General features: G+C 41.4%; 1 protein-coding gene across 7 annotated transcripts in view; it reads right to left on the bottom strand.

Moving 5' to 3' along the window:
* PCGF5 (polycomb group ring finger 5) overlaps nucleotides 1–12869 on the bottom strand; it is a 60807-nt gene that overhangs the window by 30196 nt on the left and 17742 nt on the right. For 2 of the 7 annotated variants that reach the window (XM_075258416.1, XM_075258415.1), the window contains exon 1: nucleotides 6141–6338. The exons of 3 other annotated variants lie outside the window; for them this stretch is intronic. The gene's annotated coding sequence lies outside the window, so the exon portion shown is untranslated. Of the gene's footprint in view, nucleotides 1–5909; nucleotides 5942–6140; nucleotides 6339–12869 lie in introns of those variants that run through there. 2 more of the 7 variants (XM_075258417.1, XM_075258418.1) reach the window with 2 other exon arrangements.

The raw sequence follows: 12869 nt of genomic DNA, 5'->3' as shown, positions 1-12869 counted from the left end.
GTAGCAAGAAATGAGGGTATTTATAACCCCAATATATTCTTTGAATTCCCAGTCAGACAATGGCACTGTATACCAGTAGTAAAAATTGTGGGTGCACGTAACCCCAATATATTCTTTGAATTACCAGTCAGAAACTGGCACTATATGGCAGTAGCAAGAAATGAGGGTATTTATAACCCCAATATATTCTTTGAATTCCCAGTCAGACAATGGCACTGTATACCAGTAGTAAAAATTGTGGGTGCACGTAACCCCAATATATTCTTTGAATTCCCAGTCAGAAACTGGCACTATATGGCAGTAGCAAGAAATGAGGGTATTTGTATTCCCAATATACTCTTTGAATTCCCAGTCAGACAATGGCACTGTATACCAGTAGTAAAAATTGTGGGTGCACGTAACCCCAATATATTCTTTGAATTACCAGTCAGAAACTGGCACTATATGGCAGTAGCAAGAAATGAGGGTATTTGTATTCCCAATATATTCTTTGAATTCCCAGTCAGACAATGGCACTGTATACCAGTAGTAAAAATTGTGGGTGCACGTAACCCCAATATATTCTTTGAATTCCCAGTCAGACACTGGCACTATATGGCAGTAGCAAGAAATGAGGGTATTTGTATTCCCAATATATTCTTTGAATTCCCAGTCAGACAATGGCACTGTATACCAGTAGTAAAAATTGTGGGTGCACGTAACCCCAATATATTCTTTGAATTCCCAGTCAGACACTGGCACTGTATACCAGTAGTAAAAATTGTGGGTGCACGTAACCCCAATATATTCTTTGAATTACCAGTCAGAAACTGGCACTATATGGCAGTAGCAAGAAATGAGGGTATTTGTATTCCCAATATATTCTTTGAATTCCCAGTCAGACAATGGCACTGTATACCAGTAGTAAAAATTGTGGGTGTATATAGCCCCAATTCTATTGCTAGGGGACTTGCAGGGTATTTCTGGGGTGAAGGTGGGGGGGCACACCGTTGGAACGGGTATCGGGGTATATATCGGGTATACGGGAATACACTGACAGTGTATTCCATTCAGGATCCTGGGAAAGCTGGGTTGCGGCGATTGAGCCCGTCAGTGCCACGTTACACTGACAAGCTTCTCCCTGGAATTTAGCTCTTACAAGAGCTGTTGGTTGTCTTCTCCTTCCTATCCTAGCCTGTCCCTGCCTACCCAGAATCTAACCCCTAGCTAGCTGGACGGAAACCTCCGTCCTCGGTGAATTGCAAGCTCAGAATGACGCGAACCTGGGCGGCGCTGTTCTTTTAAATTAGAGGTCACATGTATTCGGCAGCCAATGGGTTTTGCCTACTTTTTTCAACGTCACCGGTGTCGTAGTTCCTGTCCCACCTACCCTGCGCTGTTATTGGAGCAAAAAAGGCGCCAGGGAAGGTGGGAGGGGAATCGAGTAATGGCGCACTTTACCACGCGGTGTTCGATTCGAACATGCCGAACAGCCTAATATCCGATCGAACATGAGTTCGATAGAACACTGTTCGCTCATCTCTAATAATAGATAATGGGGGTAACAGACAACCAAATCAATTGCTAATGTAATTTACACATAACAATACTTAAAGAATTTTACACACATATACGTATAATGAAATGGAATTGGAAGACTTTACTTTTGCTATACTCAATTGCAAATCTGCCAAGAAATGGAGCCACACACAGGCAGACAAAGTGTATGCCAGATGAATGAAATGTAGTTTCAGCCTCAAAGCTATACTGAGAGTATGTCCAGATGGGACTGTGGATTTCCAAATAGTGTCCTTTTTTTATGGCACAATTAATATGACTTTGTCACAGATTTTAGCCAATGCATTGCAAAGGGTAAGATCTGTCAAGTGCAGGTTATCTTACAGTATATGTGGATTGCAATGGCAAATTTTACACCAGTGTGTAGATGAGATCTCATCCAATTTCCTGTTACTGTGAATGTTACAGATTTTCTGTCTGTGATTCAGTGGTCTACAATCCATCGCTGGTATATTTCATGTGGACTCTCAGAGGGTTCCCAACAAAGCAGCAACTTATTTAACCCTTATCTATGCCAGCACCACAAACTAGAACAGACTACATAACCAGCAAACTTACAATCTAACCTCAGCTTCATAGGGAGGGTTACAGAGTATAGGACTACCTTTATAGCCTTCAGATGAATGGGAGCAATGCTGTAATAACTCGGCCTGGCCACAACACCATGTATAAAAATGTCTGCTTCCAGCTCTGTACACTGTGTAGTTTGGGGATTCACAGCTGCTTATATCATCTGATCGGAGGGGATGTCTTGTGGCAGATAATGTTAAGATCAGTCAATATGTAGTTGTGTCAGGATTTCTTTTCTGACTGGCCTTGTGAGGCTCACGTTATACTTTGTGGAGCCCCACAAGGGGCCATTATACTGTGTGGGCGCCCACAAGGTATATGATATTGTATGGGGACACTAAGAGGGTATTTTATCATGGGGAGGCAAAAAATGGACTGGATGTAACATAGCGGGTTCAAAGGTGCCATGAGCAGGGTGAAAAGTAGGGCTTATCATAAGTAAAATTTGCCATGGCATGCACAAGATTTTGTACCTTTGTCTTCCAAAAGTTGGGAGTCTAGTGTACAAAGAAAAGACAAACCCACTTTTCCAGTGAGCAACATAAAATGCAAAAAGTTGCAAATACCAATAAGCATAAAAAGTTGCAAATCCATATTCTTCTGTCCAGGTCCTGATACAGTATCCGTCATACAACCGAAGAGCATGAATAGGTTTTTAAGTATGTCTTTCACTACAATCAGCAGTAACCAGAATGGGGCACATAGGGCACGGATGTATTATAGTGGCTGCACCATTACTTCTCTGTTAAGGCTAATACAATGTGGCGATGGCTGCTCCACAAGTCAATAGATCACAGTATACAGTAGTGTTGCCTTCATCACAGCTAACAAAAGTTCATGCAGTAACACAATGGTTGCAATCTATCACATTATTTTTTGCAACCATTATGATGTGATAATTTGTGGGTCACAAAGAAACTTCATATACTCCATATACTCAAAACAAAACATATACTCCTTGTTCTGCCATAAAGGTATGTCTTTGGAGAGAAGAGAAAGGTGAAAGGAGAAAGCTGAACCTTGTGTTTTCTTATTGCATTGCAATGTTTGTTTCTCCTTTGTTACTAATGAAAACAAACACAAGAGAAATGTATCCATATCATGTAACAATAGTTATCACTTCCTTAAAGGGGTTGTCCCATCACAAGGATCCTATCTATACTGCTTGTTAATGAGAATGTAAAACTTTTCCTAAATACACTGCTTTTGCAAAACTGCTTTGTTTGTCCAATATCTTACTTTATTCAATTCATTGTTGACACATCCCTTGACTTATCTGGTCAAAAGTCAGGTGATGTATCTACTGCTCTCAGGGGAGAGGGAGGAGGGGCTAAGTGCACAGGAGCGAGCCTGGAGGGGGGGGTTAGTTTACATTTTGGGGGGGGAAGGGGCCACCAATACAGACCCAGCTTCTGCTGTAATAGAGAGGTGGATGCCGGGAAGTGTAGACGCCGGCAGAGGCGCCTGCAACATCGCTACGCTCCTGCACTGCATGAAGCCAGCAGCGGCAGGAGCGATGCTGCTATTCCGGATGGGAGGGGGGGCGGAGGAGCGGTCTGTATTGCACTGTGAAGGCTGTACGTCCGATGCCTAACTGCATCGGGAGCACACACGCAGGGCCAGCGGCATAGAAGCGATGACTTCTCGCCGCTGGCTTTGCATATGTAACCCCGCCCACCAATGACGCAACAAAGCCGTAAGAAAGAAGAATTTACAGCGGCGAAGAGTGGTGAGTATGCGACGTGGGAATACCCCTTTAAGGCTACATGCAATAACTGAGATGAGACAGCTAGAGGGGGCGCCAATGCCCTGTTTCTTTTGCGATCTTATAGGAGGTCCTATAGAGTATCAGAAGACCCTTGAATTTTCTATAGGTATTCAAATACTGGCTAAGCATCAAGCTCCACCCACTTAACCCCCCATTACAAGCTAATGTGTAGCACAAATGGTTTGTTGGTTTATTTCTGGCATAAATGGTTAATCAATGTATTTTAAGGCATATTCTGGAGTAAAGGTACAAATACATTGATAAATGTGGGCTCATATGAATGGACCCTTAAAGGACCCAATACACATTCTGCAGAAAAGTCTGCACGGATTTGAGGGCAGGTGGCAAGTCACGGATGCCCAATATGCCCAACGATGGCTTAAAATCCGCTATCCATATGTACTATATGCAAAATGTTGTCATGTATATAATCCATAACATAACAATTGGTAAATATGGCATCAAATAGAACATTTCATGAATCTGAAAATCCGCTGCATGTACAAAATCCTGCACGGGAAACCTGCTGTATGTGAATATAGGTTAAAGGTCTGATGTGTGCACTGTATGCCTAGGCTTCACCAATTACAAGCTTTGAAAAAACTAAGCCGTCAGCAAGTTTCACTAATAATATTGGCACATTTGCTGCTCCGAGCCTGGGAAAGTTGAGTGAGTGACGCACCTTCCTGCTGCAAGGTCACCGTCTATTTAGAGCTATTAATAAAGCAAAGCTATAGCTTATGAGAGAGTGACAGAAGACGACATTCGCAGACTTGATATTCTGCGGTGATGTGAACATTTCCTACAAGCCTTGCAGTGACTCATGTTTTCTATGTAGTTTCTGTCAGTGAAAGGGCGGGAAGAGCTGCCATGGCTCCCCACAGCTTCCCTGCCCTTCAGCATGACAGGAGAACACGGCAAGATGACAGTAATACAACAGATGTACTGCCCCCTGTTGTGCTGCTGCTTTTCAAGGCTGACAGGGAATGCTGCGACTTGTAGTTCCACAACAACTATAAAGCCCGAACTGCCCTGGTCTTAGCCGGCTCTAATAGGTCTCCTACTTATATCATGTATCTGGTTCCTATAGGACTCTCGCACTATGTACACACTCACTGCTGGTGCACAGTACATAGGACTTGTAGAGAACTGACCCTTGGTCAATAAGAAAGACCTTGTTGTCCATAGCAACCAATCACAGTGCAGCTTTCATTTTTAAAGAACAGAATACAAGAAGAAAGCTGTGCTGTGATTGGTTGCTGTGGGCAACAACACTGGTTTCCAGTTCAGTTTCTCACCAGTGTAGTTTGGAAGAAAATTCAGCAATGTCATCCCCCCCCCCCATCAGATCCTTCCTTAGATAAAAGGAGAGGTGGTCTGTAACACTGTATATGGCTGGGGGCTCTTTAGTGATGATCCCTTTAAGGGAACCCATGTCCTTATACTGCTGGCATTTAGCATCCAAAACCTGGTGACCCCAGTCCTGTCCGCTGCTCTGGTCACATAAGTTTCAGATAGGACTGCGGTCAACAGGTTTGGGACCCGTAACCTGGAAGTGCTGCTTGTTTAGGGGCCCCAAACCCAGTGACAGTCCATTAGCTGTACCACTTACAACTAAGAGACTACGGCAGCCACAGGAGAAGTGGGGACAAGTATAGACCATAAGAGATACAGGAGGGTAATACAAAAGTTAGTGAACCCCTGTCTACTGTTCATTAGCTTAACATTATGTATAGGAAGAATGCAATGAGTATAGTAGAGCCACACAAGGCAATGAGGGGTTAATATAGCATACAGGAAGTCGGTAGAGGAAAGTGCAGTAAAGCTGTGTGTGGAGTTTATGGGTTAATAAAAATTGGCAGAAAGCTTTACATTGAAGTTAGAAGAAGCAGGTGTGATAGAAGCAGAGTTGGAAGTTAGTAATACAAGGTATAGGGAGACACGGGGTTAATACAATGTACAGGGGGAAAAAGAAAATTTTTTGTCCCGGTCTCAATTTATTTGGAAGTGTTACCTGGTGTTTGACACCTTTCCTTTAACTACTCCCATTACAGAGGGACTCCCCTCCCCGTCACCTGCTGCTCAGGTATCACCCTGTAAAGGACTGTCCCAGGTTCACGTCTCCGGGAATTCTTAAAGTCAGTTTGGTTGGCATCTTCGTTAAAGGGGTTTTCCAGGAGTGGAAGAAAATGTAGAAAACTACTGGAAAAGCTTGTAATCTGAATACATACAAATAAGTGGGTACCTTTCGCTGTATTTTGGACATTCTTAGCATACCCCATGCTTTCATGCTCGTGCATTACTTCCTGGTTGTAGAACTGTCAGTGCTTCTCCTGACAGCCGCTGGCATCATCCGCCCATTGCACCTCCTAGTAGTTTTCCTCCACGCAGTCCCCTCTGCGTCATTATTCCCCTCCTAGTACACCCTCTGATGAAGCCAAGTACTCTCTCCCTGTACACTTCCTACTTTGTTGCTTCCTGCTCAGCTCCTGAATATAGCAATGATTATCTATCTATCTATCTATCTATCTATCTATCTATCTATCTATCTATCTATCTATCTATATCATATATAATATGCATTATTATAAGTAGTAATCAAATATCTTAGGGTGACATACCTCCGATGCCGCCCCTCTTCTGCACAGTTATACATTTCATTATATATGTGTATATATATATATATATATATATATATATATATATATATATATATATATTACATTTTTTTGTATAAGCAATGCTATCTCCAATGCCGCCACTGCTACCTCTACCTCATAGATTGTAAGCTCTTGCGAGCAGGGCCCTCCGTCCTATTGTGTGAATTGACTATCTCTTTTGTAATGTATCTTTCTTGTCTGTATTTGAACCATACAAAGTGTACAGTGCTATGGAATATGTTGGCGCTATATAAATAAAATGTGTTATTATTATTAGCAACAGAGAATAAAATGTAGTTCTGAAGAGTCTAATGAAGCAAAGACAACCATAATAAGGTTAATAAAAACCTGCAATTCAGCACAAATATGTGTATCAATTGTAATATAAATGGACAATGTTTTGTATGTATTTCATTAATCAAATTTACTGTAGGCTTTAGTGTTGCAGGGACTTCACAGGTACCATTCAGTTGTAGCCATCTTCACCTTTAAGGGAACAGTACACGGCAGTGTCTCACCCATGAAACTCATTTCGTGCTATACTATCACAGATTTATCAGTCGTGCGCTGCTCCTCTTAATCTGATGCACCGTAATACTGTAACTCACAAGAAAAGCCATTAAAAGCAATGGAAATATGTAAAGTTACTGAATAGCAATTGTTTACTTAAAGGGGTGACGGAGATAGCTTAGTGCTGTACTTCGACTATCTCCAGTGCTCCTATTGAGGTGAATGGGAGCACAGACTACCACGAGTGCCGCTGAAGCTCATCCTGGCTCTGGTCAAGTTGAATGTGGAGAGCAAAAAAGGTCCTTCTCACTTTACTTTAGACAACCCCTTTAATTTGTTAAAAGCAAATGCTAGGTTCACACTAGTGTTCAATACTCCTTGGTTCAGGTCCGCATGGGGACCTGAAAGACAGAAATCCTGTCCGCCTAAAAAGCAGTTACCAGTATTAGACTATAATGGGGTTCACCAGGTTTCCATCAGTTCAGAGAGAAAAGTCCGGAGTTTTCTCTCTGCTGATTTTAAGTGGATTCGGCGGTGGAGTCTTCTATAGAGACTCCAGACAAGGTGTAAATCCAGCCTTAAAGGGGTTGTCTGGGATAAATGGAAAGCCCTACACTAATCTAAACACCCCCCTCCTACTTTCTAAATAACATAATTAATTAATTAAAAATGTATAGTTAACCATATGACCGGATAATCACCCCAGGGACATTTTCTGAATATCTGGTGACAATCCGTTTCCCCATTTTCAGAGACGGACAAACAGAAATCACTCAAAGCACGGAAAGGTATATGGGTGCATTTATTAACCCATTAATACGTCTAAAAGACATTGCCTGGAAAACCCCTTTAACTTTTGCTATGTCAGTTTTTTTAAACTGTAATTTTTATTGAACATTTTTTTTTATTTTTTAAATTTAACAAACAAAGACAGGTAAAAATCAAACAATCATAAAGCATCAGATAAGGCAATCAGCAGACAACATAGCCTAAGAATTTAGGAGGGGGGGTGGAGAATCATGCGAATCCCATCCCCACTTTGCAGAAAAGATCGCAGCGTGGACACGCTGTGATTTGAAAAGCCACTGCGGCTTTGCAAATCACAGCATGTCAATTATATCTACGGAAACCCCGGCAGCTTTCCCGTAGATATAATGTTAAGAGAAAGTCCACAGATGAAAACTCTGTGAACTTTCTCTTAAAAGCGCTGTGGAAAGAACTGCAATGCGTTCATGGCGCAGTTCTTTCCGCAGCACTTTGATTATGGCCTGTGGGGCCTTAGCCTTAATGGGATTTTGGAAAATCCTGTTCACCAACATAAAACATCTGACCACGGAGTTGAAGTACTGGTGTAGCTTTAACATAAAAAAAGCACTAAGGGTGAAATATCTACTGTAAAATTCCTTTATAGTGCATTCATACAGAGGAAAATGGCGCTACCTGACGCAAATTCCACACCAAATTCAGCACCATTTTCCTCCGTGTGAATGCACCCTTAAGGTCAGGAAGAAATACTATATATCTTTTATAGTGTCTCACCTTTTATGATCCGCAACCAGTTTTTAGCCCCAAAAATTGCATTAAACTTGAACTTCGTGCTGAGAGCAGACCGCTAGCAGTATAGTTATCTATGATGCTAGGAGTCCCTGCCTCCAAACCGACATACTATCCAGGATCAATTACAGTACAGGGCAGTAAGTCGTTGCGAGGCAGAGACTCCCACCATCATATCTATAATGCTAGGGGTCCTACTCTTAGAACATAGTTCAAGCTGTAAAATCTGGCTAACACACAGACCATGTTTCACCCTTGAGCTTGGACCAGAAATTTGTACTAGTCCCTGATTGGCGTAGATTTGAGTTTCAGTTGCATAGGACCTCTCGACATTTCCAAAAATATACACATTACAAATATTTTTAGTCCAAAAAATCCCTTTAATCCCTTCAAGCACCATAACATACCTGTATATCACGGGTTGCCTTTATATAAAGGCACCAACATAAATTACATGTAGTTTAAAATCTGAAAATTAAAGCCCTATCCAGAAAACACAAGCCCCCATTTGACTTCATTGATGAAAAAAAAATTAAACTGTTATGGATCTTGGAATAAAAAAAAAAACATTTTTTTTCCCACCACAAAATATTTTTTGTCCTAAAGCACTAAAACATTAAAAAAAAATCTATAATGTAAATATAGAATAAACGTTCCACACAGTAAACAGAAGGGAGGCAGCAGAACAGACAAAAATAATGGAGTATATGATATATACCCCAAAGTGGCGGCAATGGAAAATACCCAATTCCACCCCGCACACACAAAGCCCTCATACAGCTACATTGATAGAAAAGTTAAAAGTTATGGATTTTGGAATCTAACTAGGGAAAAAATAGGAAAGTAAAATTATTGGTCCTTGGTCCTCCTATAATGTCATGGCAAATTGCCAGGCTATGCCGTAACATTATAACTAAAAGAAGTGCAACTTCTGGGACCTTTGCCAATCCAAAGAACAAATGGACAAAAGCCCTTCCGGCTTTTTCCCTGCACAATGGCACTCCTAGACACTTACTGTGCAGAGAACTGCAGTACAGTGCCGTGGCCTCTTCATTCTAAGGGTATTTGGGGTCCCAGATTAGCCATGAAATATCCTAGCAATAAGCCATCACTGGAAATACTATGAAAAACCTTGTACATTGTAAGGGTCTTAAGAAGTTAATGAGAGGAATTTCCTAATTGGTTTTCTCTGCGGATTCTTCTGCTTCAGGTCTTGTGAAATTCCACATTATGTTACAGTTCTTTTCTGGAAGCAAGAGCCAGATTATCAGATACTGGAGTTGCTTGTGTATGAAAAAATAACTATATTGCATATATTTTATCTGAACAGTCCTCCTTAGTTTACTTCAAACATCTGTCTGAAGGTAGGGTTCCACTTCTAGGACCTAACCCTATTTGGGAATCGTTGTCCTATAACACCCATCCCCATAGGAGAGATCTGTCCTGAGAACATAGCATAATAATTGACATGGCAAAAACTCTTCAACAAAAAATTGTCCTAATTTCAACCAATTTTGCAAACAAAATTCTAAGATAAGTCATCCATTAGTTGCAAGTGCTCCCCACTCACATACTTCATAAAATATAATGAGCTTGATCAAAAGGAAACAAAGAGAGCGAGACAGAGATACGGAATAAGAAAACAAGAACGTTGACATTTGTACAAAATTTGAGAATCTCCCAAACACCTTTTCTGTTCTTTTCTGAAAGCTCATTAAATCATTTTGCTTCAGTAACTTTTCTACTCCCTCGATGCAATTAATTCCTTCCAGCTCACTTCTTGTCTCCCAAAAACCCGAACCCAATACAAAATCATAATCTATATCTTATAGGAAGCTCGAAAGGCTGAATTATAGCTAAAAGTACAAAATATGTAAAATTTGAAATACAAAAAAAAAATTCTGTACAATGTCATTGCTAATTTCCATCCTCTGCAACAAAAGCGACATGTTTAATCCAATGCTTTTCTCTCTCTGGTAGATTTGTTTTGTCAAATCCTGGAATGGATCCAAAAAGAAGGAAAAGTATAAAGGAAAAACTGATACTTCTTATCCTTTTGTATCCAATCCAATTGGTGTTCATACAACGCAGTCAGACATTCATCACAATGAGAGTCGGACTGACCCACCAGAAGATTCTCCAGTGGGCCCAGGCTTAAACACAATAATGGTCCGGCAGAGAGCGCACAAATTTAGAGGGTACTATGGTCCATTTCCAAGGGGTTGTTGGAGGGTGGGCCCAATGAACCTCAGTCCAATGATTATCACAATGGAAGAGATTTTCAGTAGCAGAAATTGTTCATGCACACAGAGTTTTTTGGCGCTGATTTTGATGCGGAATCAGCTGATTTTGAGGCGGATTCAGTGTCAAAATCAGTGCCAAAAAACTGATTGCACTGACCCTTAGGGGGCCTGCATATGGAGTTTACGCTCGCTCATTCTGAACGTGAAACTCGCTCAGAGTGAACGGCGTAAAAAACAGATCCCATTGACTTGAATGGTTGCCGGCATACGCACGTATCACATTGAAAGCAATAGGTAAAAAAAGTCTCCCATTGATTTCAATGGGGAGCGCGCGTATGTCGGCACCCAGTCAAGTCAATGGGATCTGTTTTTTACGCCGCTCACTCTGAACAAGTTTTACGTTCAGAATGAGCAAGCGTAAACTCCGTGTGCAGGCTCCCTTAGACATACGAGGCATGTTCAGTTTTTATATCACTCCACTGATCAAGATTAGAGATGAGTGAACACTGTTCGGATCAGCCGATCCGAACAGCATGCACCCATAGAAATGAATGGAAGCACCTGTGACGCTGACTTTGCCGGCGTTCGGCCGGCGTCACAGGTGCTTCCATTCATTTCTATGGGTGCGTGCTGTTCGGATCGGCTGATCCGAACAGTGTTCGGATCGGCTGATCCGAACAGTGTTCGCTCATCTCTAATATAGATATATCAAACTGCACAGTGTGAATCTGGTTTTAGGGTATTTTCACATGCAACAAAAGACTGACACATTCACAGATCAAAAATTTTATGCTGCAGCAGCTGGAACAGATTTTCCTACCTTAGGTATTGTAGCTATGGCATACATATCTATCAGGAAAACAAGGGCCTCTTATTTCTATTCGGCAAACTGAGATAGCAGGTGAAGGTCAGAACTAGAGATTAGTAAATTTCACAAAAACTCTTTCCAGTCCAATTCACTTAAATCAGATTAGGTAGATTCAATTCAGTCTGAATAAATCCAGCCTGAAACTAAAGGGCCCACTGCCTTAGAAAGTCATTTATTGGACTTTTTTGTACACATGGTATACTACTATGTTTGCAAAAAATCTGATAGTAACTGTTGGTAATTACAGTAAATTACTTTTAATGACCAAAAATAACCATGATCTAAACCAGCTAGAGGTGGGTTCACATCTTCTCCGGTTTAACCAATCCATCCGGTTTCCATATTTTGCCCTGCAAAACTGGACAGGGGACGGAAACCTGGCGGTCAGCTTTCACACCCATTCACTTGAATGGGTTTGCAGAGGTGACGGCCGTGTGCGTCTTCTACCTGTCCGCGGGGAAACTGGTTTTTATAGCCGGACATGCAGGACTTTGTGTCCGTTTTCTTTTAACTGGACACAAAGTCCTGCATGTCCAACGTTGTGTCCGGCTAAAAAAACTGGTTGCCTCATGGACAGACAGAGGACACACACAGGCAGTCATCTCTGCAAACCCATTAAAGTGAATAAGTGTGAAAGCTGACCGCCAGGTTTCCATCCCCTGCCAGTTACATGGGGCAAAAGATTCGATTACTCTCGGTCCCTTGAAGTAGGTTACTGACCTAGTTTTAATGAAAAAGAGTAACCTAGACCACATTATTTAACTGAGCCAATGTCAGGTGTGAGCTGAGACTCAACTGCTGTTATTGGCTGGTTTAGGTTACTCTTAAAAGATCAAGAATGACCCCATTCTGAGCAATTCATTTAGGGCAAATCCCACAAGTTTTGAATTCCCTGAAATATGAACTATTCATAAAAGTTCATAACGAATTAGATTTATACCAAATCAACTTGTTCATCTCTAGTCAGAGCCAACTTTTATGTTTGAATTGAATCCACATGACAATTTTTTTCTTTGACGGTCCCAGTACAATTCGGTTAAAGTGGCAGGGCGGTTCAAAAAGTTTGGCTCAGAAGAACCACAGGAGGTTGAGCTGTACATAGAAGAATGGAATGGGCCTAAGCTGATCACCCTCAAAGG

Source organism: Leptodactylus fuscus, chromosome 10 (genome assembly GCF_031893055.1).
Source record: "Leptodactylus fuscus isolate aLepFus1 chromosome 10, aLepFus1.hap2, whole genome shotgun sequence".
Classification (NCBI taxonomy): Eukaryota; Metazoa; Chordata; class Amphibia; order Anura; family Leptodactylidae; genus Leptodactylus; species Leptodactylus fuscus.
Note: the sequence above shows the minus strand (reverse complement) of the source record. Positions and strands in the feature narration are given on the sequence as shown.